Raw genomic sequence first — 23,951 nt, forward strand, 5'->3', positions numbered from 1 at the left:
CAGCTGGCTTTGAAAGCAGAGAAAACACCCAGTCCAGATCATCAGCAGATTATACCTGGAGGTCTGTCAATGTTATTTATACTTCCATACCTTAAAGCCACTATTGATACCTAATGGCAAACTTCCCTGTCTTAATTAGTACTAAAATATATCTCCCATAGATCGTTGAAGGTGCAACTTGCCTAATGCCTACTAGAAGCACTTAGTGGGTATAAATTACATCTGGAAAAAAGGCAGGTGGATTTTAATTAAAAATATACCATCTATTCCCAGACTGCAGACTGACTATACATTGTTTTACAGCTCAGCAGTGCAGTGAGGCCAGGAGACAAATTAATACCAAGTGTAGGTGCTGAGGAGCCGACACACTTTCTGTCAAACCGGACAGTGTAATTTTATACATTAAACATCTGGGGTTTTATTTTAATCTTGTAATAACAAAGCCATATATAGCAGGGAAAAAAAGTCTTACTGAAGTAGAACTGTTCCTGAAGTGACCTAAGATAGGCTAAACAGACCATCTGTCTTAGCAATCTGATTTTTAACCAGAAATAAAAAAGGAATGTTAGAACCTATGAGTTATAGTTAGCCTTAGTCCTTTTTTCATAGTGCTCTGACTTTCCCCTGGAAAAATATAAACAGACTGAAAGAGGGGGGGAAAATAGTTTTCTAAAGTTTTATTGCTTTGGGGGAAGACAAGGGGAGCAGTCATTTTTCCTCTCACGGAAGGAGCTAAAAAGTCACTCTGAGCTGTGCAAGGAAAGCACAGCAGAGTGAAATTACTCAAGTGCAGTGCGTGAACAAGACACCTATAACAAAGCGATCGGCATCACGTTCAGCTGTGCTGCTGCCAGAAATAAACTTATCAAGCCTTGATGATATTCATTTGAATATTAAAGGAGTTACACATTCATTGCTCTCTCAGATGAAAATAAAACACCTCAACAGAAAGCTAAAATTATAATAGAACAGTATTCCCAAGGACCATGTGAACTTGCACTGCAAGAAAATACCCTTTCTGTGAACTCCTCTTGAGCATGGAGAATGTACTTATTTATACTGATTAATCCAATAGTTTTCTCTCTTTCTTCCAGACTACTAATTAATATCTCTGCTTTAAAAAAGCACCAAACCAACCAACAAAAAAAGAGCCCAAAACAAACACAACAAAAAAGAAAACCACACAACCTAAACAAGCAAAAATCCAAACCTTGCCAAACCAGCCTTACTTCTAAAGTCACAGAGTGAAGAGGTGTCCTTTAAAGCCATAGTCAGGCTGGTGGATGTGTTACACACGCAGTGCCAGTGGAGTTGACTCCTTGGTTCATGCAGGACTTTACCAAATTCCCTGCCAGACACCACTATAAGTGTGTGACTGAACAATTAAAATGGCAAGTTTTTATGGTTAGGTTCTTTCCAAAAATTTACACAAGTAGTTGGATCCATTCTTAATTCTGTGAGATAGTGAAACAAGACTATAGCAACCCCAGGTTCCACCTGTACCTGCTGGCAGAGCCACAGAAAAGAGCACAAAGCCCTGCCCTGTGCAGCCCCAGCACTGTGTCCCTCATCCCCAAGTCCCTCAGAGGGATTTGTTGTCTGACATGGATAACATGTACAGCAGGACAAGGTTTACACCTTAGGAGAATGGGGGAAGTAAAAGATTCTACTGGGGTTTTTCAGAAAATTTGAAGGTACACTTTTTAGGTGAAAAGTGGAAAGCCACTGTCCCTCACAGATTGTGCCTGCAGGCCCCAAGCACTGTTGGACAAACAATCCCCAAGTGGGACTAAGGCTCCTTGCAGCCCAGCACACAGTTTTTGGTCCCACAGCACCAAAACCCCAGACAACCACCGAGTACATTTTGATAGCACCAAAACAACTTCTCACAGCCTCCACAGCAAACAGCCCCGAGCGGGAAGGCCCAGAGCCAGCAGGGCCCAGGAGCTGCACACTCACCTGCAAGCTGTGTCTGCCATGTTCCACCCTTCCTCAGCCACCTTCTCCTGCAGGCTCCTCACAGAAGGATTCTCATCACCCCCTGCCTGCCTCTCTGCCTTTCCAGCCCCAGGTGCCGGTGGTCAGAGGCCTGGCTGTGCTGACCAGGGTCACCTGGGCCGTGTGGGAACAGCAGCACCCTGCTGAGCCAGGGCTGCCTCCCAGCCAGCCCCACTGCTCAGTCAGATCACCTCGGTGCCTCCTGGCCGCCCTGCTCTGCCCCTGCTCCTGCCCCAGGGGGTTTGCCAGGGCAGCTGCAGCCCTGCAGGTGCACACATTGGAGGTTTGCACCCTGGCAGGGGTTGTGACCCTCAGGGAGCCATGAGACCATCAGTACTCTCCATAGAGCTCATCCCTTCCAGCTGGAGCTTTCCCAGCTCCCAGGGACTGGAGAAGCAGTGCTGCTGTGTGTCTCAGATGCACAGACCAAAATGTGGCTCCATGGCTCATCTGAGCCATCGGTTTTTGTCCTCACTTTACTACTTCAAAGTCTGCTTTTTGGTGTTCTACTTCAGTCATTCCTGTCTTCAAAATCAGAATATAAATAGGATCATAGAAAGCAATCTTCCGTTTTTTCTGGCATAAAAATTAAATCTGCATTATTGACATCATCATATGCAAGCAGCAATCACAGAGTAGAACTAGCAAGTCATAAAATGATTCATCAAGTATTAAAGGAATTTGATTTTTAATTGAACTTTCAGCTGTCAGACCTTTTAAAATTCTGTCAATATTTTTGAAAAGCTTTGACAGAATTGTTTTCCTTGCAGTGTAAATTTTGGTTAATATATAAAGTAAGTATCTTCAGATCAGAGTAAGGCAATTATACAAATGAAATGCTCAAAATATCTTGCTAGGATTATGGGGGAAAACATAATTAGCAATTTACTACTAATAAAATAGATTTTTGTTTATTGTGTAACACTGAAGCAAAGTCTAACCTTGCAGCTTTACTTTGGTAGAACTCCCATCAAATGAGGAATTAGTGCTAGACATAAGTCGTTACGTGGGAAGAATGCAGGAAAATATTTTTCTAATTAGATTTTACAAGGGTTTTTTTGAGTAGCTAGCAGGTATCATCAGCTCTGGGGAAGTTAAATGCTTAAGTGCAATCATGGACTGTGAAAATCACACTGTTAAGAGCCTGCAAGGGACATAGCCCTGAAGTAGGCGAATAGAAATTTAACATTAATTTACTGTCCCACTCATAGGTTAGTCTAGGTGGAAGTTCTTGATCTGGAAATGATGTTATTTGGGTCTCTGTCTCACATCCTTTACCATATCTTTGGTGGTTGCTAAGAAACAGCAGCATTACAGCAGAGTAATCATTCCTACTTCAGTCTAAATTGTAGTTAATTAGCTGATGTGTGAAGTGGGATCCCTGCCATGAGAAGAAAGAGATACCGATCATGTTTAAAAGCACAAACCAACACAACTGACAAGCTGAGGATTCGCTCAAAATCAAAATGTTCAAATGGTAAAAAGCTTTGGAAAGTTTACATTTTTTGGAGTGGTTTGTACTACATGGGTAAAGGAATCATGATTAGCTGTGTCCCAAAATCTGTCCCTTTGCAGACCTTAATGAAAATTCTCAGCTTGAGTGTGAAATCTGATGGGTACAAAACCAAAGATGATGTGATTGGATAAAGTAAAACAAAAGGGATTTGTTTTCTGACGTGGAAAACATATACAGCAGGACAAGGTTTACAGCTTGGGAGAAGGTGGGAAGTAAAAGATGCTACTGGGATTCTTCAGAAAATTTGAAGGTATATTTTTAATGTGAAAATTAGAAAAAAAGAACCAGGTACAAATTATTTGGTACTAAAATGTTTAGTATACACAAAAATAGCTGATTATCCTTGTCTTTTGTATTTCTCATTTACCCAAACAGGTGTAAACATCATGGTCTTAAACAGAAATAAGTTGTCTGTGTCATTTGCCAGGGAATTTTCTCATTAGTGCCTTTGTTGTACATAGCTGTAGTCAAACGATTTTGTCACTTGATTTCCAAACAGGAGTGAAAATTTGGTATTTCATTAGGAAAGAACAATGAACAAATGCCTGATATTTGAAGCTAAGGACAGATCTGTCATTCTCTTTTTAGCAAATTTGAGGTAGCAGCAATTCTGTTTTTTAACTAAGGCAATTAAGGGAATTCTAGAGACCTCAGAAACTGATTGCCGTGAAAGCAATTTTTTCTCTTTTTACCATTTTAGATAATACACAATTTTCTTAAATTCTGCTTGGAGAGGAAAAGAATAATTTGCTTCAGTGTCTTTTCCTATTTCTTTTCCAAATATGGATGTTATGGGAAGACATTTCTAAGACAAGTGCAATGAACTTCTCAGTTCTTGCTGAGCAGAGACTCTGATAGACTATCTAGGTGCTAAGTGTTAACATTAATAACCCTCTAGATCTATGCTCTGTTAGACAGCCTTCATTTTAGTGGTTAGTTATAGGAGCCAAAATTATTTGTGTAATGGTTTATTAAGCAGGATATACTCTGCAAACAAAAAGATATTTGTGTTCATTATGCTTTGAGATCTTTCAAATCATAAAAATGTATAAAATACACTTTGGGTCTCTATATGTTAAAAATATATGTCTTTTTGTAAGTGTTGCTATTTCCAGACTAGGATTCAAAAGTCATTACTCTAAAGTCTCTATTTTCCTCCCTCTCCCTAATGGTAGAAAGATTCATACATCTTGTAAGAGATCAATGTTTATTTGCTTTTACTACTAATTGGGATGTCAGAGGGCTTTTAAGATGTATTGTAAATAAATAGTTTGACTGAGGCCACATTGGCTGTGCCCCGAAGGAGAAGCTATGGTAATTTTTGGAGCAGCCCAGTGCTATTTTGGAATTGAGCTGAACAACCAGCTGTTGTCACAGGGGTGGAAAGAGCTTAAAGCAGGGGTGGATGCAGCCTGGCCCAGGAGAGGAGAATACACTGTTCAGCCAGAAGCACATAATGAAATGAATGAACTGAACAGAAATGGGGGTGAAAGTGGGATAAGACTTTCCTTTCTCCCACTCCTTCATCTGTCGCTCCCAGCTCAGACTGTGAAATTCATATGGTAATAAAGATACCCATAAAATACACTTCAATGAGGAACTGAAGTATGCATATTGCAAAGGGCTTGTGTTGGTCTTAAGCAATTTGAAGAGTTTTGCAGGGATTCTTTATATATCCTATTGCCCCCAGATAATACAGTATAAAGCAAATCTTCCATTCTAGTCATGAAAGATTGTCCATGGTTGATCATGGTTGGTAAGAGTTTTACAGAAGCTTGCTGGCTCGTGAGAATTCAGTTTCCAAAAGCACTGTGGACATTCCACAGAAATCTGTTAAAGACATTGTGTTTAAAGTGCATAAATAAGCAATTTAGTGTTTTGTTGCTCTTTGAATGTTGTCGTGAAAATGTAGTGAGGTGTGTAAGTCAATGAGATGGTGAGTTTTGATGTTCTGAAACCAACCCAAAGAAATGTTTATCAAAAACAGCAGCCAGGTCTGTCTAAGTGCCAATCCCTTAACAGAGGCACACAGAGCAGCATGGCAGGGTAATTCCAGCCTGTGGGAGGGAGAGTGTGCATCAAACCTCACTCTACCTGCAATCCAAGGACTGCTGCACGTTGTTTCTGGGATGCTCCTGGAAAGGCTGGTGGAGATGCAGGCATGTGGCAAATGGATTTGGCTTCCCAAATCCTCTGGCTGAAACTCCTGAGTATGGCACGGGCAGCGAAAGCCACTCTTGCAGCATGTGAATTGTCACAGCAGAGAGGGAGGAGCTGGCAGGACCTACAGACACTGGGCAAGGACTGCATTCCTGCATTCCCAGTGGCAGGCTCTGGCAGATCTATGTGCTCCAGTGTTCCAGCTTTCAAAGGAAGCTTTTGGAAAAAGGCTATGGAACAGCCACTCAGTTTCCACTTGACAGAAAGCAGCAGTTCAGCCCCACTAACTGTAGATTCTTTTTAGAGAACAACCCTAGAAATGAATCAGTAAAAGGCACAGCACAAAATAGGCTGCTGTTTCAACTGGCAACTGCGGAATGCACTTGTGTTGGGCTATTTCTGTCTTCCTCGCACAAGAATAATTTCCATCATTTTAAATCATTTTTCCAAGTTACACAAGCTGTTTCATTTTCCAGCACTAATCGAGGAGAAACCTTTATTTAAATCTTGTAAACGATCATGGGTGACTAGCTGAACCTGTAACAGAGTTAAATAAATATGCCAGATACCCAAACGAGCTTGTTATCTACTCCAGAGTGCTGGAAAAAAATAAACAATTCTGATTAGATCTCTGAGTGGCAAACTTCCAACCCCAGCAATAAAGGCAGGCCCTATGTACTCTGGAGCTGACATATTTCTTCAGCATAGAACAAAGTGAACTCTGCAGCAGCGATGACTAGAGCCAGCTATGGAAAGGCTGATTTCCTAAGGAATAAGCACTCCATAGTCTACTGCAGTGTTTTCAGTTTAATTTTGCAGATTACATAACTTTTCATCAGCTCAGAGTGCTTACAGTAAATTTAAGTTTATAAAGACTTAACTAGGTTTTCATAATTACCTTTTTCACAGACATCTTGGAAAAAGTTCATGGGCTGCTCTGGTCTGGGTATGTCCTCTAGGTCTACAGTCTGGGACTCAGCCTAGATAGGTAACTTTCTATAATATGCTTCACTCAGGAAATAAACCTGTGGAGAATTGTGGAATGTTTTCTCTCTCAAGAGCTGGTACGGGTGTGATACCACACGTGAGTAGTGGTGCATGACCTCCCTGTAAACATCTGAGCTTCATCCAAAGCAAGAGGGGGAGTACTTTATGGCTTAGTGATTTTTTTTGTTCAGCATTTTTCTTTTTAATTAATTTGTCTTTATTTCCCTGCTAATAAATTAGACATCATGGACTTTCATCTGTCTCTTTGCATAATGTGAACAGCACAGGCACTGCCATGGAAGTCAATGCTTTCAGCTCTGCACTCTTTACTCAGGTTTTTTAACACGGTTGTTATCAAAGATTGAACATGACAAATATAAATAAGCTATCAGAAGTTATAAGCTTTGAAGCTTTGTATAACAACTGGTTCTAAACAAAAGCAAGAACTGAAGCGCCAGCAGCAGCACTTAGATGGACAAGAAAGACACCTTTCATGTCGTGAGCACCTACAGAGAGACTCCTGCTGCTCACCAGCACATGAAAGGATACCAAAGAGGAGATGTGTGAGACTTCATTGTATGAGGTTAATGCATTGTCTGTTTGAATCGTGAAAAAATCAGAAGCAAGAACACAGGACACTGAGAAGTTTAAAAAAAAACAAACAAACAAACAACTCAGCCTGATTTAATTGGAAAGCATCACTTGGCTGGCTTCTTTAGTAATTGTTGGAAGGCATCCCAACTCTTTATATATTTAGAAGTGATACAATTCAACTCATAAATAATTTTTTAATAAGCAAGAGTGCTCCAAAAGTATGTGATTTAACCCTTCAACATTTATGAGAAATAGAGTTGTTCCCTTCATGCTTCATACATTTAGAACATTTTATGACAACAGTAATTTTTCTGTTGGATATTTTAGAAGTAGGATGTCACAAAAAATGCACTTGGTGTTCTATGAAATGACAAAGACTTTGGATAGTAGGTAATAATAAATGCTGAAACAATTAGTATTGCCAGTCCTATGGTGTCACAGAGATGAAATTATCATTAGGGAAATCTACATAAGTGTTTGCAAGATTAGACTTGATTAAAAGGCAGCCTTTGCACTGCAAAATCTAGTGGTGCTATGTTGTCACAGAGAATGAAAAATTTCCTGAAAAAAAAAAATGTGTGTAGCATATCTATGCATATACATACATACACACATAAACATACATATGTATACATATATATATATACACAAACACACACACACACACACACACACACACACACATTTGCTGGGGTTTTTTGTTTGTTTTGATGGTTTTGTTTGGGATTTTTTTCCAAAAGGACGCCAAGTCTACATGATTAAGCTCATGATCAGCTCTGTTAGTATGAAGAGAAGCATTAAGCTGGGTTCCCTACTGCACAGGGGAACAACTCACTTTTTCAGCCAAAATCTGTGCAGCAAAGCTAACTCAAATGGCAGACACTAGAAGAAAGGGCTGACAGCCTGGGAGATTGACAGGAAGTCACTAGGAATTTTAGAATAAAATACAGACACTTCCAACAATATTTCAACCAGCCAGCATTTTCCATCAAAATAGCTTAATAATTCCAGTTTATATGAATGGTGGAGACAGCCCATAACTTGTGGTTTTCCTTATCCTCAACTGCATAAGTAGGTACAGACATAGTATTCAGCCAGTCTTAACTCTCACTAGATGCAGAGTGGTTATTGTTCATTCAATCTATTAAAAATAAATCGGATGAGGGGAGTGCTCCCTCACTGGGTGTAGAGCTATACCAGTTTGTCAGTGCAGGTGGAGCTCTGCTGGTGCACACCAGAGGATTTAGCTTCTTATTTTAAAGAAAAGCAAACAGTTTCAGAGGCTATTGCCATACCTCGGGACAGAGGATATAGGAAAGACCACAAATTCGTTTTGATTCAGGGGTTATGATTTTCTATGACTTCAGTGCAAATTTCAGCCATGCTCTGACTCATCTTTGAGATATTATTCAATATAGCTATTAAACATTAGATGGCATGAACAGGGTCACCTTAGAACTGGCAGAAATTTAGGATGTGTTTGGAAAGATATACGGAAGGGGGGAAATTAATATTTTTTTAATTCAATTTCCCAGTTAGGTCTGCTCATTGAACTCCGAACATACCCTATAAAATGACAAAGCTATTTACATTAGTCAGTTTAAGCAGGGCTTGGCTGCGAAATCCCTGGCTGTTAAAGAAGCGTGTTTTCATTAGTTTCAACTGGCTTTGGGTTTAAAAAAAGCAACAAATAGTGCTGAAAATCAGCAAGGTGCCAAGGCTGGCAACAGGGAGTCCCCTGAGCCTCCAGCCATTCTAATCAGGGTACTGCTGAAAAGCACTGTTTTGAGAGCTGTTCTCTGGCAGTGGAGAATGAAACGTCTTTTCATTCACTTCTTCCCACTCCAGTGGGTTAGTCAGGACTAACCGAGGAGAAAAGGCTCATTATGGCAGCTGTTCAAAGGATAAGGATTTGATATTTTTCCGTGGAGGTGGCTTTGCTGGTGTTACCAACCCCTCACAGTCTGTTACAGGAGCTCAGAAGGATCACTTTGCTCCACTTGCACTCAGATAGTTCAGTTCATTTCTGCACATCTCAGTTAGGGGAAGCAGAGCCAGCAGCTTTACTCTCTGGAACTCATTCATGAGAGTGCTGCAATGTGATCTTGCAAACTCTCCAGGGAATCAGAGGAAACTTTTTTCACGGAATCTTTTAAAGGTCCCACGTAAGCCTTTGAAGACGGAAGTCCATTTTCCTTGTATGACAAAGAAAGGGGAAAAGATTACACAAGCAGGACTTGAGGAACAGAGTGTGGTTATAGTTGCCTATATTAAACCAAAATACATTAACTAGCCTCCGTGATAAAAATGATAGCCAAGAAATGACATAGAACTAGGAGTTTCAGATACCTTATAAATCATGAGAGTTTGGTACAATTAGCCTATTATATTTCAAAACTTCAGGGTTTTTTTAGCAGCCACTGCACACATTTCTCTGTTCCTATCTCTGAAGCTGTTTTTTTAATTTACTGCTTTGCTGACCTATGCCTGTGGTCTATTCATTTCTGAAGCAAATAGAGATTAAAAATTAAAAATCACTCCTAAGTCTAGTCATTGACACAAGTAATTTATATCCCCGTATTCCAGATGATTTGTATTATTCTGTGGTGAGGGGAAAAAAAAAAGGAGGAATGAGGCAAGAGCAGACAAATTAAGATTTCAGTTTGTTCTCTGTTTGAAAAGTTGTCATAGTGAAAAATAAACACAACTAAAAGAAATCAGAAAATAGTCCTTCTCTTTGTTTGCTGGTTCAGTCCCCAGTGAGGAGGATGAGAGCCTGAGTATGAGACAGACATACTTTTTAAATTCAGGACATTAATACAGGCTGTAGCCACTGTGCAATGCAGGGTTATTCCCTGGTAGCTTTAGCATTCTGATTTTCTTGGAAATCAGAAGGATAACACCAAGGGTCTTGTACAGAGACAATGCATTCTGAGAAATGTGGTGAAGTGCATCCAAAAATACATGTGGTTGACTGGGATACGTCCCCTTCAAATAGTGAGTTCTCTCTAAAAGAATTAGGAAAGAGGACCTGCTGGAGAGTAAGTCAGTTTTGGATGAGAAGTAGTCAAACTCTGTGTCATCATAGATGACATCATTATTCTACAAGGCCAGTTTAGACCATTATCACTGATACCAGTAAAGACTTTCTTTCCTGAAACTCTGAGTATAGCAAAAGAATTCTTATCTATGCAAAAGGAAGGAGAATCAAGTCCTAAATCTTCTTTATATGCAACCTTAGGATCTCCAGCTATTTCAGAGGCAGATCTTCACACAGCAAATGCTCCTCCACAAAGCAGTATTTTCTCCACTTTTGTGAAGAATAAAAGGGCAAGTATTTTCTTCCAACATTTTGTTTTCTGTAGTTTATCTGAGCAGGTATCTAGATAACTTTTTCTTGCCACAACATCTTGGCCATATGTTTCAATCTTTGTAAATTTCTCTTTTGAAGGAAAATGAAAGAAAAAGCTGCCTCCAAATGTATGCAGTTTCATTGATTGTCAAGTAAAGAACTTTTATTTATTGTAAAATAAGAAGGCAATTAAATGATACTAGAAGAAGCCATTACAGGAGCATCCAAACTAAGACATCCACGTGTACACTTTTAGACTATTGAAATATGCTAAATTCCTTTCATAGTGTTGGATTGAGTTTTATTCTGGAATAAAGAAGATTGCTCTAGGATTGTCAAGCATCCCTAGGATTTTACAAACCATACCAATCAGATTATAAAACTAATGAGATTAATCAGGTTCCCTTTGACCAGTTTACAAAGCAGTATCGTTATTATAACCATCCTGATTAGGAAACTCAGTGCTGCCCTGAATAAACTGCAGCATCTCGTCACATTTATAGTCTTGTGCTCACAGCATTAATAGTCTTACTTAACCAAAAGTCACTGGGTACAAATCTCTCTTCAGCTGCTGTCTTAGGACATATCCTTTGTGTGAGTTCCAAGAAGATGCATCAGGCAGCCCTGAGCATGAACATGGGAGCAGAACACACACAATGACAGCTGATTTTCTTATTTTTACCCCACTCTTCCCATTTGTCAGAAATCTTGCAAACTCCAACACGCTGCTTGGATTTGTAGGCTGTCTTTCCCTAAATAAGAGACAGAGTTCTTGTATCTGGAGTTTTATTTCTTTGATAAAAGCTTTCCACAAGCAATTTCTCTGTATATTAATGTCAAATAAATGTCCACTGAAACAACATTACACTACCACCACTGGGCTGCACTTAATGAGAGCTCTCACAGTGGGGAGTGAGTCTGAGAGGCTCATTGGGGAGCCCATTTGCCATAAGAAAATGCAATTTTATCACAGGCATATTTTGTATTGGATGGAGGGATGGTTGTTAAGCAGGCTGAAAGGGTAAAGCTGCATGTGCTTTCTCTGTAAGCGTGAGAGTAATATTTGGGGAGAAAACACTGAAAAGTAGCAAGTGGCAAATCATCTTCTGGCTTTAGGAGTGAAGAAAAGACAGACATCTGAGTGATGGGGAGGTGCTGCTCCTGCAACAAACCTCGAGAGTGCTGTGGGAAGGGAGGGAGCAGTGCTGCCAGAAGCTGAAGAAATGCAGATAGCAAAGGCAGGCCTGAAGTGCACCATGCCATGCCTCAGCAACAGCATCAGGCCCAGAGGAAGAGAACAGATTGCTGCAAAGGAAACTATTTGAATAGACTTGGGTGGGGAAAAGGGGGAAAAAAGCCCGAGAAAGAAAAGCAGGCCAGCTCTGTTTGGCAGCAAACCCAGCTCCACTAAGGTGAGGCCCACTGGGTTAAGCTGCTGCTCAGTTTTTTGCCAAGGGGAATTTCAGCTATACTGAAGTGTAAGGCTTAACAGCATGAGACGAGCAGCCCAGATTAGCATTAGTTAAAAGGAAATAAGAAAAACAAAAGGGTTCCTCTTCCAGACCTTTCCTGTTGAATATGTAATGTGTGATGTTTCTATGCAGAGGACTGCAAACATTCTCTCTTTTGGCTTAAAGCATCCTGGGAAACTTCATTAAATTAATAATGACTGTTAGTAAAAGTTAAACAGTTATTTTAGAGTGTCATTCAGCTTGATGATAGAGTTTATTGAAGTGTTCCTGCCAGCAGTTTATTCCCTATGAGCAATACCTGTATTCAGAGCACAAACACTGGATTATCACTCTAGGCTTTCTGGTGCAAACCCATAGGAATCTCAAGATTATTTTGGCTTTTGAAATAATAGTAATGAATGACACATATACAGTCGTTCCTTTTTAAGTCTCCCATCTCCATTTAAAAGCATAGAAATGTCTCATTTGATCAAAGGCTTTCTGCTCCTTCCTTGTGTGCTTAGATGTGAATGTCCCTGGGTTATGCTATGGCAACGGCAGAAGCACGAGCAGGAACTACAGCTAGACCTTGCTGCAGGGAAATCTAAACCCTACAAAAGCATGAGCATAGGAATCTTATTTCTCTAAAGAAGTGTGTGATAGGGGTTGTTAGATGCCCCTGCTGAAGGAAATTGGAGCAGGAATCAGAACTGGGGTCCCAGCGATCTGGCCCATCCTTCCCTGACAAAATCCTCCCTGGGGATTGCTCACCCTCAGCAGTACATGCCAGAGCTGCTCCTGTCCCTCTTCAAGAAAGGAATTAACACTTTTCCTTGTTGTATAAAAAGTTGAATGGGAAACGTAAGATCAGGCAAAAATCCATTTTTTTCCTACAGGACCAATGAGAGCTGAGCAAGAAGTGGGTTTTTTCACATTTTTTCAGGCAGAAAGAGCGCTGAACCCAGTGGAGCCCTCGAGCAGGACTAAGAAGTGCAAGATTAGTTCTCTAGAAAAGAAGGATTTACCAAAAACTACAAAGCAGTGAGAGGAAGCTAAGTAGTATTCCCCTTCAGATGTCTGCTGGTCTGAGAAAGTCCCACAGAGTGTTCAGTCTTTGAATACCATGTCAAATCCAGGAGAGATAAGATGGGTCTAAACTCACCTTTGGAAACTTTCTAGGTCAGCTTTGAGATGCTGCCTGTGCTCAGAGTGGCTCCAGAAGGAGAAGTAACAGGCCAGTGCCTCTGCTTCTTCAGCAGGTACCACAGATACTCTGGAAATTCATGCTCGAGATCAAGAAAGGGCAACACTGCCCAAATTCCCTTCAGCAGCAGCAGCTGTTTGGGTGGGATGGGTGTCTGTTCTGAGCACAGAACCATGGCACTGTCTGCTGTTCCATGACCAACAGCCAGAGCCAAAGGCAGCAGCTTTGCTGGCAGCTGGAACAGCGAGGTGATAGCAGCGTGTGGGCTGTGCTGCATTTCTTTCTCTTGCTATCAGGCTGGGCCACATCCAGTTCTTGTGGAGTCTCTGCAGACACTGATGTTGCTCTGCATTCAGAGGGTACATTTCTGCATAGCCCCAGCTGGATGCTCTCAGTACACGTGTGGGCATCATCACAAATCAGCTCAGCGTGTATGTACTCAGAGATTTCACAGAACTGATACCATGAGGGATGGCACATTCTGTTTATCTGTTTGTTGTTGAGGCTTGTCCTTTCAGGCTTTTCTGTAGGTGATGCAAAGGCGGTGATTTTTGGTTTTTTCCTATGCAAATTCTATCCTGACTCCTTCGAGCTGCAATGTTATATAATGAGAATATGTGCATACATAGATATATATATAAAAGAAACCCCCACACAACACATTGCAGTTACTCACATGCCTCAGAATAATGAAACAGACCTTCTAAGAACTGTCTTGACCATTCCAACACTTTTCCAGCATCTTTTCCATTTCTGCTTTCCTGAAATAAAGAGTTGCACTCAGAGTGAACTTCAGCACCATGGGTGGTTACAGCCACTGCTGTTACAGTGTTATTAGAGACTGATGACAGCAAAAGCATCCCTGGTATCAGGATATTCCTCCTGGCATGATTTGTTTTGCAGTATGTATACACACAGTGAGCAAGGTAAAACTACAAAACCAGATTATCTTCATTAGTGTTTATCCTCTCCAGGAGCTCTGACTGTCAGGTGTTATTTATGCTGCCTGGGTCAGTGTCCTCACTGTGAAGATATTGATGCCATGCTTAGCAGTTTGCTTTAAACCCATAACAAGGAAACCATCATCTCTAGTCAGGCTTCTCCTCCTTTTTTTTTTCCCAATATAAACTTGGGATTGTTTCTTTCATTAGTGCAAGACACTAAGACACTGTAAGTTTTGGCAGATAATATTTCTGCAGATTTTGAACCAAGGAGGAACAGAATTGACCTGCAATTTCACCTTCCCAGGTTTTTTGTCCCTCCAAAGGAAATAACCTTTCACTTGCACTATGTAAGGCTCAGCTTTCATTAGCCTAGACTGAGGTTTCCAGAGTGGTCATTCTTTATGGCAGGATTGCAGAGGACAAGTATGGAGAGCACAGCAGGTGGTCAGGTTCATGTGGAATAGATAGGTATATTAGCCTGTGTCTCTTTTTCCACAGGGCTGGAAGGCATCACATATTCATTCCTTCTGTTTTGTGCATCTTGATCAGATGCTTGACCTGACACTGTAGACAAGCAGTGCAGAGCAGTTCACCCAAAGGATATATTAAAGTCCAAATCAGACTTCATTTTAAAGGAAAACAGGGTTATAGATCACATCTGAGGCATAAGGCAACGTGTTCCTACCAATAAATCCCCAATCAGATGCACAAAAACTTGTAAGAGATGGAGAGTGTGATGAATCCCAGCTGCATTGACCAGCATTAATTTTTCCTTTGGTCAGGAGTTTTCCATTCAGAATCTTGGTTGGCCATCTCCCCAACAGCTAATCTTTCTCTAGGGACAGGGGGAGGAAAAAAAAAGGAAAAAATAGTTACTCAAGGACTCCACACGGCCTTATGTTCTGCAACTGTAATAATGTCTTTCCTTTTCTTTAGAATAACCAGGCAAACAGTAAAGCATTGTTTAAAACAATAAGCAAATGGAGACTCTTCTAGTTTTGTCCTCTTTGGGGAACAACACTAAACAGCAAAACCTTTTCTTTCTGAGTATTCATGTCTTTTGTCTTTTCAGTCTCAGCTTTGCTGTTGCTAAGAAAGTTTCTAGCACTTTGAGACTGAAAACAAGGCATTGGTTTCACCCTGCATCGAGGATATTGACACATTGAGTTTAGATTTTTCTTGTAAAGGTGTGCAGAGCTCCAGTGCTCATGTGGGCATCTATTTCAGTATTGGAAGGGGAAAAACCCCTAAACTACAAGGAAAAGGAATTTATTCATGTGCTTGTCAGCAAGGAGAAGCCAATGACATTTTAAAATAAATTTTCTCTTTGAAACTTGTAACACCACTAGTTCTTTTATAACTATACCATTGAACTAGCTCACTGTTGGTGGATTCTACAATATCAGTCCTGAGGGTTATAATCAAACAGCAAGCAGGGTTTGTTTCAGTAAGGCCACAATGGGATTGTCTGTTAGAAGTCTGTAAGGAAATTGTAAAAAAAAAAAAAAAAAAAAACTTCAAATGAGTTAAAAGAAACCAGAGCAGGCACCACTCAGAAACTGATATTATCAGCAGCTCTTGCTCAGAAAGAAAGGATGCCCTTAGGTCTTTTAAGAACTTGCACAAGCAACATTCCCATCTGGTATTGTGCTGGGCTCGTAAAGCTGCAGCACAGTCAACAGCTAATTGGGGCTGGGTGAAAGAAAACTGCTTCCAGCAGCCTGAAACCCTCTCTGCCACACTGGAGCACAGATCTGCATCCAAACCTGCTGGAAGTGCAACAGTTCAGCACCTGGCTCAGAAATGCTGCTGCTCTCTCCACCTGCAGCAGGACACAGCCTGGGGAGGAGGATGTGGGGCAGAGGGAGCAAGGGATGCTTGCTCTGGAAGGAACAAGGAGGGTCACTGGCAGAGCCATGGATTAATCCTGAGCATTTTCCTTACCCCAAAAGACTTCACAAGTTGCAGCAACTCTTCCAGATCTGTTTAAGTCCTTTTCTGCCTCCTGCACATTCTCAGAATAGGAGCTAAAATTTTGGACTGCAGTCAGCGATACATTAGATGTCTTTACAAATCCAGGCCTTTGCATTCATGGAGGGAGTGAAAACTGTTATAAATACACAGAGAGAAGCAGCACCCACATTCCTTGTAAGTAATGATTCTGTGACACAGACAATATAACCAAGCATGACTCGAGGGAGGGTTCAGAAAATTATTTCCTTAGTAATTGACACACACACACCTGCAGAGCCTCTTCTAGCACCAGTTTTGGGTTGGGGGTTTAGTGGGATTTTCTGTTTAGCTAGGGGTTTTTGTTTGTTTTGCTTGGGTTTTTTGAGGGGGAGAGTTGGGTTTTGGGGTTTTTTGTTGGTTTGGAGTTTTTTTAATCTTTTTTTAATTCTTGTTAAAGAACATCAATCCATCACAGGATAAGCCTCACTTGAAGCTCCCTTATGCTCCTACCAGGCCCTCATGTTGCATCAGGCAAACAGCAGGTCCAAATGGGTTAGAACCTGTCAGCCCTCATCTTCCAGGGCTGCAAGCACTAATTAGCATCTCCAAAATATTTTTTTTTGTTTAATTGACTCCCCCAAAACACGTATGCAAATAATAAAAATTAGACAATAGTCTATGCAAAAGGTTAAGGAAACCTTCTCTCATTAACAGTTTTAAATATATTGTGATCAGTCTGCAGTGTCTGCTCCTGCCTTAGGAAAGTGAACTGCTGTCAGACATTTCTTGCCATTATTGTCCTCTTCACCTTCCCCTCATTTGACTTTGTTCTCTGGTATAAACAGAGTTTGGAAGCATGGCTGGAATTAAATGTGGAAATTACCACCTCCTCTGGTGTTTTATTTAGGGACCAACAGTCCAATTGTCCAATTTTTTTCCAATTGTACCTGTTATCTGGCATTGTTTTATTCTCCTCCTATGCATCACCTTCTTAATTCAAAACCAAGTGGTCAAGCAACCAAGTACCAAATTAGGAAAGCAATAGCACACAGTGTCTGTCCATAAAAAATATCTCCCTCATTTGCCAGATACACAGATGCCATCAACTTAAATCAAGCTCCAACAGCCTGTCTTTCCCCTCCACCCCCTTCCCATTCCCACACTCCCTGTTAGGAGTCACCCAGCCCTCGCAGTGTCAGTGCACTCAGAGCACTGCAAGCAGACAAGATCCTGTGCTGTCGTCAGGGGCTTTGCTTGTTTTTAGAAACCAAACCAGAACCCACACAAGGAGAGTGAATGACAGCTGTGCTCCTCCCACCCCACACAGGCTGCCCTGTCCCCCAGAGGGAGGACCTGAGCAGCAGGGCTGGGATGGCTCTGCAGGGATGCAGGGCTGGAGCTGCTGACCCCCATCCTCTGCCCAGGACAGGCAGAGCTCAGCTCACACAGCCACTGGCTCAGCAGCAGCTGGACACCTGCTGCAGCTGCACCCTAGTGTGGCTTCTCTGCACTTTATTCACCTTGACCTGGTTTAGCAGAAATACTTCCCCATCCCCATTCTCTTTCAGCCTCATGTTAAGATACAGAGAAATAGCATCTCAGTTTCAGAGCATCTTCAGACCAGCTACCCTTGGGTTCCCAGTTGCTTGCTTTCTCATGGAATTTTGTATATCCCTAGAGCACAGACGTGGTTATTTTTCATGCCATCCTTAATATATTAGAGTCAAAAATAGAATTATTCTATGTAAAAGGCAAGGACATTTTATCTCCGGAGAAAGAGCAGTGTAGTGCCACAGCAAGCAATTTGAAGGCACAAAAATAAACCCTGAAAATTTTCTTCCTGAGAGGATGAGAAATGGGTGGGGGCAAAAATAGAAATTGGTGAAGCAGTAGCCAATAGCCTGTTTCATAGCCGCACTTTAACTATTTAAAGCACACAGATTGCACAGAGGCCTTGTTTAATATTTAGGGCTGATATTGCTGGGCCTTGCTTTACTAACAGCATATTATTTTGTTCCCACTGGGAACGACCAGCTCCTGCATGCTAAAGAGACTTTTTTGGAAGGAATAGAAAGCGTTTGAGCTGCAGAAGCACAGGGAAAGCTGACCCTCCCTGTAACCAGGAGTGGTGCCTGTGGTGACTGCCAAGCACTGAGCCCACAAAGGCACAGATGCCTCCCTAGCTTTCCTCTCTCCCTCACCCTGCCAGAGGAGAGGATAAAAGAATATGTGGAAAATCTTACACATCCTGATCAAGAGTCCAAGTCATTCATGAAACTGGGCTGAAAGCCCCCGAGACCTGTGCAAGTGTCACAATGTTCAAACAGCTTTTCAAGTTTTTGTTCAGAGCAGAATCTACCAGTCTGGAAACACTGCTAGCAAGTTCTATAGATCATTGACAAAGAGAAGCTGCTACAACAATTGCATCTGGATAAAACAGGACAGCTGCAGGATCTTGAAAGGTTTCACATGGCTTTTAAGTCTCTGTGACAAACAATACTTGGGCAAGAAAATCCTTTCTTTCCTGGATAATTGTTACTTTAGTGTGGAAGAACATGATGGCTGAATCCTTTCAAAGAAGCCCACAAGCCTTCATTCTTTAACAAGATAATTGTTTATCATTCAGTGCCTGGTGCTCCCCAAGAGCCTCTGTCCCTTCTAGGCAATAAACAACCCCTTAGCACATACCAAAGAACTCGTTACTGTCCTGTTGTGAAAATTACATGGCCAGACATTAAAACAAGCATAATTTTCCTATGGAGCTAATAATTATTTGACTAATTGGGTATTTTTGCCACACAGTCCCCATGATCGCTTCTTTTTTCCATGCAGTGTCTTCTTGAAAGGACAGTGTAAGAAATGTGGTAATTGTGGAAAAGGGAAAGCACATTAAACACAAAATGCTTCAGTGACTGAAGTTAAACTCTTCAATAGTTACTGTGCAGGATTTTCTACAGAGCATATATTGGGGGGAAAAAAGTCACAGACAATTTGAAGGCAAAAAACTCCTGAGCGATAAAAGATGTCCCTGAGTGCCACCAAAGCATGGGCTGCTAGGGTTTGTGAGCTATTCGTGCTTAGGTAAGATCAGGCTGCAGTGTTTTGGGTTTGCCACCATGCCTCTCTGATCAAAAGGAGTCTTTTAGAGTAAAGCTAGCATTAAAAAAAAAACCCAAACAAACCAAACCAAAACTAATATAACCATAACCACCTGTCTCAAAATACAATAACAGGATCAATAGGTCATTGCAAGGGGTAGTAACCAATCCTCCCTTGTCAAAACTCTGCTCTCAGGGGGGAAGCTTTTTGTCTGGCAGTGTCAAGCAGAGCTAAACAAGGTTTTTCTGGAATAGGGATGTTCACCCTTTTCAAAATATTTTGCCATGAACCTAATGAACTGACACTGAAAGACTTTAAAGCTGTTTCTAAAATACAGTGGTCAGTTTATCAAAACCTCTTTTAGTTGTATAGTAAAGCTTAAAAACCCAAACACCACACTCTCCTACTATCACTCCTGGCAGACAGACTTTAACTCCTGAGCAGTTTCAGGTAAGAGCAAAGCCTTGCTCACTCTGGGTGTAGCTCAGGGTGCTGTGCAAGCTCTGCAGGACTTACACTCACTGCCAGCAGCTGCCCAGATGTGTTTGCTGCCTTGGCAGAGCTTTCCCCATGCTGCAAAACGCAAGGTGCAAAGTTGAAAATGAACACTTGGAAGTCACTCTGCAAAGGTACCATTCCCTGAGCTGCAGCCTGGTTTAGGCTTTGGTTCTGATTTACATTATCAGGCAAATAAAATCAAAGGCTTCAGTAGCCACTTTGAGAGAGGTGACTGCTGCTTGCATGTGCCCAGCTGGTCCCTGGCAGGCTGGATCAGGGCTGGGTCCTGCCCAAAGCAGCTGCTGCCCTGTGGTTTGTGGGACACAATGCAGAGATGATTTCCCTGAGCCCCTTTGGCAGGGAGTGGTTTCCTCTCCACCAGCTGGATGCGAGTGTGCAGGATATGACCAAGTGCAGTGTCTCATTTGTAATGTCAAATAGCAGCCATACAAAACCCCAGCGTGCTGCCAGCTGTGCCATATATTCCAGGGAGTGCCTGGGAGGGTTTCCATGCTGTGAGCCAGGCTCAGCCCCGGGACAGTGCTGTCATCCACACTCCACTTGCCAGCTACTGCTCTCAGACACAGGAGAAGAGCACAGCAGTGCAGCTCCCAGCCAGCTACCAGGGGCAGCAGGAGGAGAGCTCAGCCAGGCCCTTGGCAGCTCCATCAGAGCTGATGGAAACTGCAGCTGAGCTCCTCTCCCCTGGACAGGCTCCTGCAGGCATTACCCACAGGACAACTCTTGATCTGCTCACTCTGCACTGCTCCTCTTCTCTTTCCAGAAGGGGCCCCCAGCCTTCCACCACCTCCTCCAGGTATTGAAAGGCAACTCCAGTATGTAACAACAATATAGTACAAGGAAAGTAAATGCCAGATACAAATCAGCTGCAAAAATAAGACTATCCCTTGGAATCTCCAGTCCCCAGGTTACCAGACAGCACTTTTTTTGTGGCATAGTTGCTGTACATCTAAAGCACTGAAAGGAAAAATGGTCTTTTTTTCCATTCAGTCATATTTCCTCCACACAGGGCTGTTGCTGCCATTTCCAGCGTGTCCAGGTTTTGCTTTCAGACATTTCAGTGCTGGTACATTCTCCCAGGATCATATAATTATCAGTCTGTAATCTCCTGTTCCACTGCGGATATGAGCAACCCTTTTATGCTCACAGTAACAATTTAGAAGTGTTAAAGTTTGAGCACTGGGCCCCCGGTGCTTATACATGTTTAAATTGGCCCTCCCTGAGAGCTGATGTATTCCATCTGGTCTAGTGGATTTCTTGGCTTAAAGTTACTGGAAACACTGAATGTTTCTTCTGCAGTGATCCTGTAGCTGTCCAAGAGTAATACACTCAGAGCTCGTGCCTGGGCTGCTCAGGACTAAAACACTACAGGACAAGTGGTTTTAGTGGACTTTTTTTTCCTGTCTGCTATTAGAGCTATTTGAAATCCTTAATCCTGTGGTTCATGTTTCTAATCAGTCATATAACATGCAAGTGAGACTTGATGGATAAATAAAACACACACGTTTGCAGCTCATTTCCTCTAACATTTTGCCTGAATGATGCAAATTAAGCAACTAGGATTTTTTGTATTTATGTCAAGAAAAGGAGCCATTACAGGCAACTCTTCAGGTTATAAAGAAACAAGCTGCAAAACACTAAATTATCAACATGAGCAGCAACACTAGATTAACCATTCAAATATCCACTGTCAGAGCTTTACAGTCCAACTGCCTCCTTGCCATTCCCAGACTCTCCAGGCTCAGAGACAGGTATATCACAAGGTTAAAACACACAGATGCATTCAAACTGGCTCACACCAGTCATTAAAACAGCATATTGCAACAATAATTTTCACAACCCAGCTATCTCACACTGTGGCAGGCTCTGAGAGCATGCCTGGCCCTTGGCTTGGTCCATCTCCCACAAGCCTGAGCAACTGCTAGCAGCTGGAGGGATGCCCACGTTTCCAGCAGCACTGCTGACTCCTTAAAGCCCGTCTTTTGCTGCAGAAGCTGTTGTGCTGCATTTTAAAAGTGAAGATTCAGGAGTATTAAAAATATTTCAGCCTCTTCATCATCTTTGTTTTCTTGTGCATTTCCATCTCGTTCAGTTAAGATCCAGCCCTTTGCTTCCTTTCAGTACAGCTGGAGCACAGATGCAGGGAACCTTTTGTGGTTCCCATCACCTCCCATTCCTGCCCAGCTGCAGGAACCCACTGCAGACCTGCAGCCTCTTCATGATTTTAGCTCAGACCTTTAATTTAAAACAGCTCAACTCACCTCTCCAGGATGCTTTCAAGCCTACTCAGTACCCCCCCACATGGACTCATTGGCTGAAAAACACAGCCAGCCCTGGCTGCCCAGAGCTGGGGTTGTGCTCAGGGCAGTGGGAATCAGGCAAAGGCTCCAGGTGTGTCTGGCTTTGCAGCCAGTGAAGCCCATGGCTGAGGTAACTGATTGCCCAGGACAAGCTGCAGCAGGCATTGGGTAACAGCTCCAGTGTCAGGTGAAGCTCCTTTCTCCAAACCAGCCTGCTGATACTATTAAAAATGCCCTGGACAACTCTACAGAAACCCTTCAGATCAACTCCTCTCTCCATTTTTGCGGTGGAGCCGCGCTCCCCCAGAGTTCACTTCAACTCAACTTTCAGTCATTAGCCAGAGGAGAAAATATCCTGGCTGCAAAATGGTATTACAGCTTTGACTAAGTGGCTGACTGGGAGGGAAATGGATTTGTGTGCTCAGGAGGCTGCTTTCCATATCCTCATAATTGCTTCCAGCAAACGTTGACCATTCTCCCTCCTCGGCATAGTGGGAGCATCTTCTGGTTGACTGGTTTTGCCATGTGTTTTGTACAGAGTGGCTGAATGGGGATTTACATAAAAATAGTATTGCTGAGCATTTCGTTCTGACCATTTTGTACTTGGTACAGCCATCTGCAATCAAAATATTTGGAGAATATTACAGATGTTCTTGCATTTTAGTCTCAAAAACTCCTAAAATACAAAACTCTTACATCCGCTCACTGGAGTTGCCAAACTTTTTCTGCACTTCTGTTATTAAGCAACTCTGTTATTAAGCAATCATGTTATTAAGTTTAGTGGATGTGAGACATCTTTGTCGTGATCAGCACTGTGTGCCAGGAGCTGGGCAGTCTCTGGTAGGGAGTGGTGCTGAGTCCTGACCATGGGCCTCCCTGGGAGCCTCTCCATCCCACTGCCCACTGCTGGGCACTCACCATCCCTCCCTGAGCACCACAGCAGGGGAAACACGGGGCTGAAGAGTTGCATTTCCTGAAGGATGGAAGATTGCTGTGGGATCAATCCCATCACAAGGGGCTTTTTTAACAGCTTTTAGCATACACAGCTCTCTAGATGACAGAGAGAGGGTGAGAGGAGATCTGAAGCAGAACTGGCCCTTTCTTCGGCAAAACCTAAGATGTCAGATTTTCTATAAAGGAAGCTAATCACTACCCAACAAAGCAGTGTGCTTGGAGGGTGGTTTTTCATTTTTAGCTTTGGTGTAATGTTCCTGAAAGCTAATAGCATCTAAAATGTCGTTGCTGATTTGTTTTGCTGTATGAAAGAAAGCAGAAAATAGAATTGCTGTATGTAGGAGGTGAAGATGTATTTTGTGTAGTGAGCAATGTGCCGCAGTAAGAAAAGGCTGCCACGGTAAACATGCTGTCCCCACAAAAGCCTGAATGTAATCATGTGGCTAACCACTTGTGATCCTTGAAAGGCAAGGCGTCACCTGGGTGTCTGAGCACAACGTGATTTTGGAGGCAGGAATCCAAACAATCAATCCAAACAGCCTCTCTGGCTCTCCAGCACACACTGCTGCAGAGCTGTGCACACCCTGAATTTAGCAGAGGCGAGCACAGCCCTTTGTGAAGAGTCCCCACGCTGTTGTCTGGATGCACAAGTGGGCTGATGGCTGCTGTCTGCCTTCTTCCCATCCCACACACATTGTCTGACTCCAGCAGCAGGAGCTGGGGCAGTGGAGGCCGTGGCTGAGGCTCTGCAGAGTGCCCAGCCCAGTGTCCAGGCAGGAATGCTGCCCTTCACCTCCTCCTGAGCTTGGCAGCAGGTTCCTGACATGGTGCAGGGACTGTGGCAGCAGCTGCAGCTTTGGTGTTTAACAGACACCACAGTGCACAACAGTTGTGCCCCACCAAGCTCTGTCCCTGCCCAC

The 23,951-nt window shown here is 42.5% G+C and overlaps 1 protein-coding gene and 1 long non-coding RNA gene across 4 annotated transcripts in view; one reads left to right on the plus strand and one right to left on the minus strand.

Annotated features, from left to right (window-relative positions):
* Positions 1-23,951, plus strand: part of TIPE3 (TNF alpha induced protein 8 like 3) — a 44,917-nt gene that overhangs the window by 15,150 nt on the left and 5,816 nt on the right. The gene's annotated exons all lie outside the window — the stretch shown is intronic.
* LOC146432734 (uncharacterized) lies at positions 5,959-22,339 on the minus strand. 3 transcript variants are annotated; one of them, XR_014854302.1, is made up of 6 exons: positions 22,039-22,339; positions 16,151-16,313; positions 14,892-15,041; positions 13,939-14,023; positions 13,221-13,854; positions 5,959-9,450 (listed from the first exon to the last, which is right to left on the minus strand). It is a non-coding gene; the product is annotated as an uncharacterized LOC146432734 (long non-coding RNA). The 3 variants fall into 3 exon arrangements; XR_014854303.1 differs by lacking the exon at positions 5,959-9,450 and having other exon boundaries at positions 11,001-13,854; positions 13,963-14,023; XR_014854301.1 differs by lacking the exon at positions 5,959-9,450 and having other exon boundaries at positions 11,001-13,854.

Source organism: Lichenostomus cassidix, chromosome 10, assembly GCF_008360975.1.
Source record: "Lichenostomus cassidix isolate B80296 chromosome 10, HeHo_3.0, whole genome shotgun sequence".
Classification (NCBI taxonomy): domain Eukaryota; kingdom Metazoa; phylum Chordata; class Aves; order Passeriformes; family Meliphagidae; genus Lichenostomus; species Lichenostomus cassidix.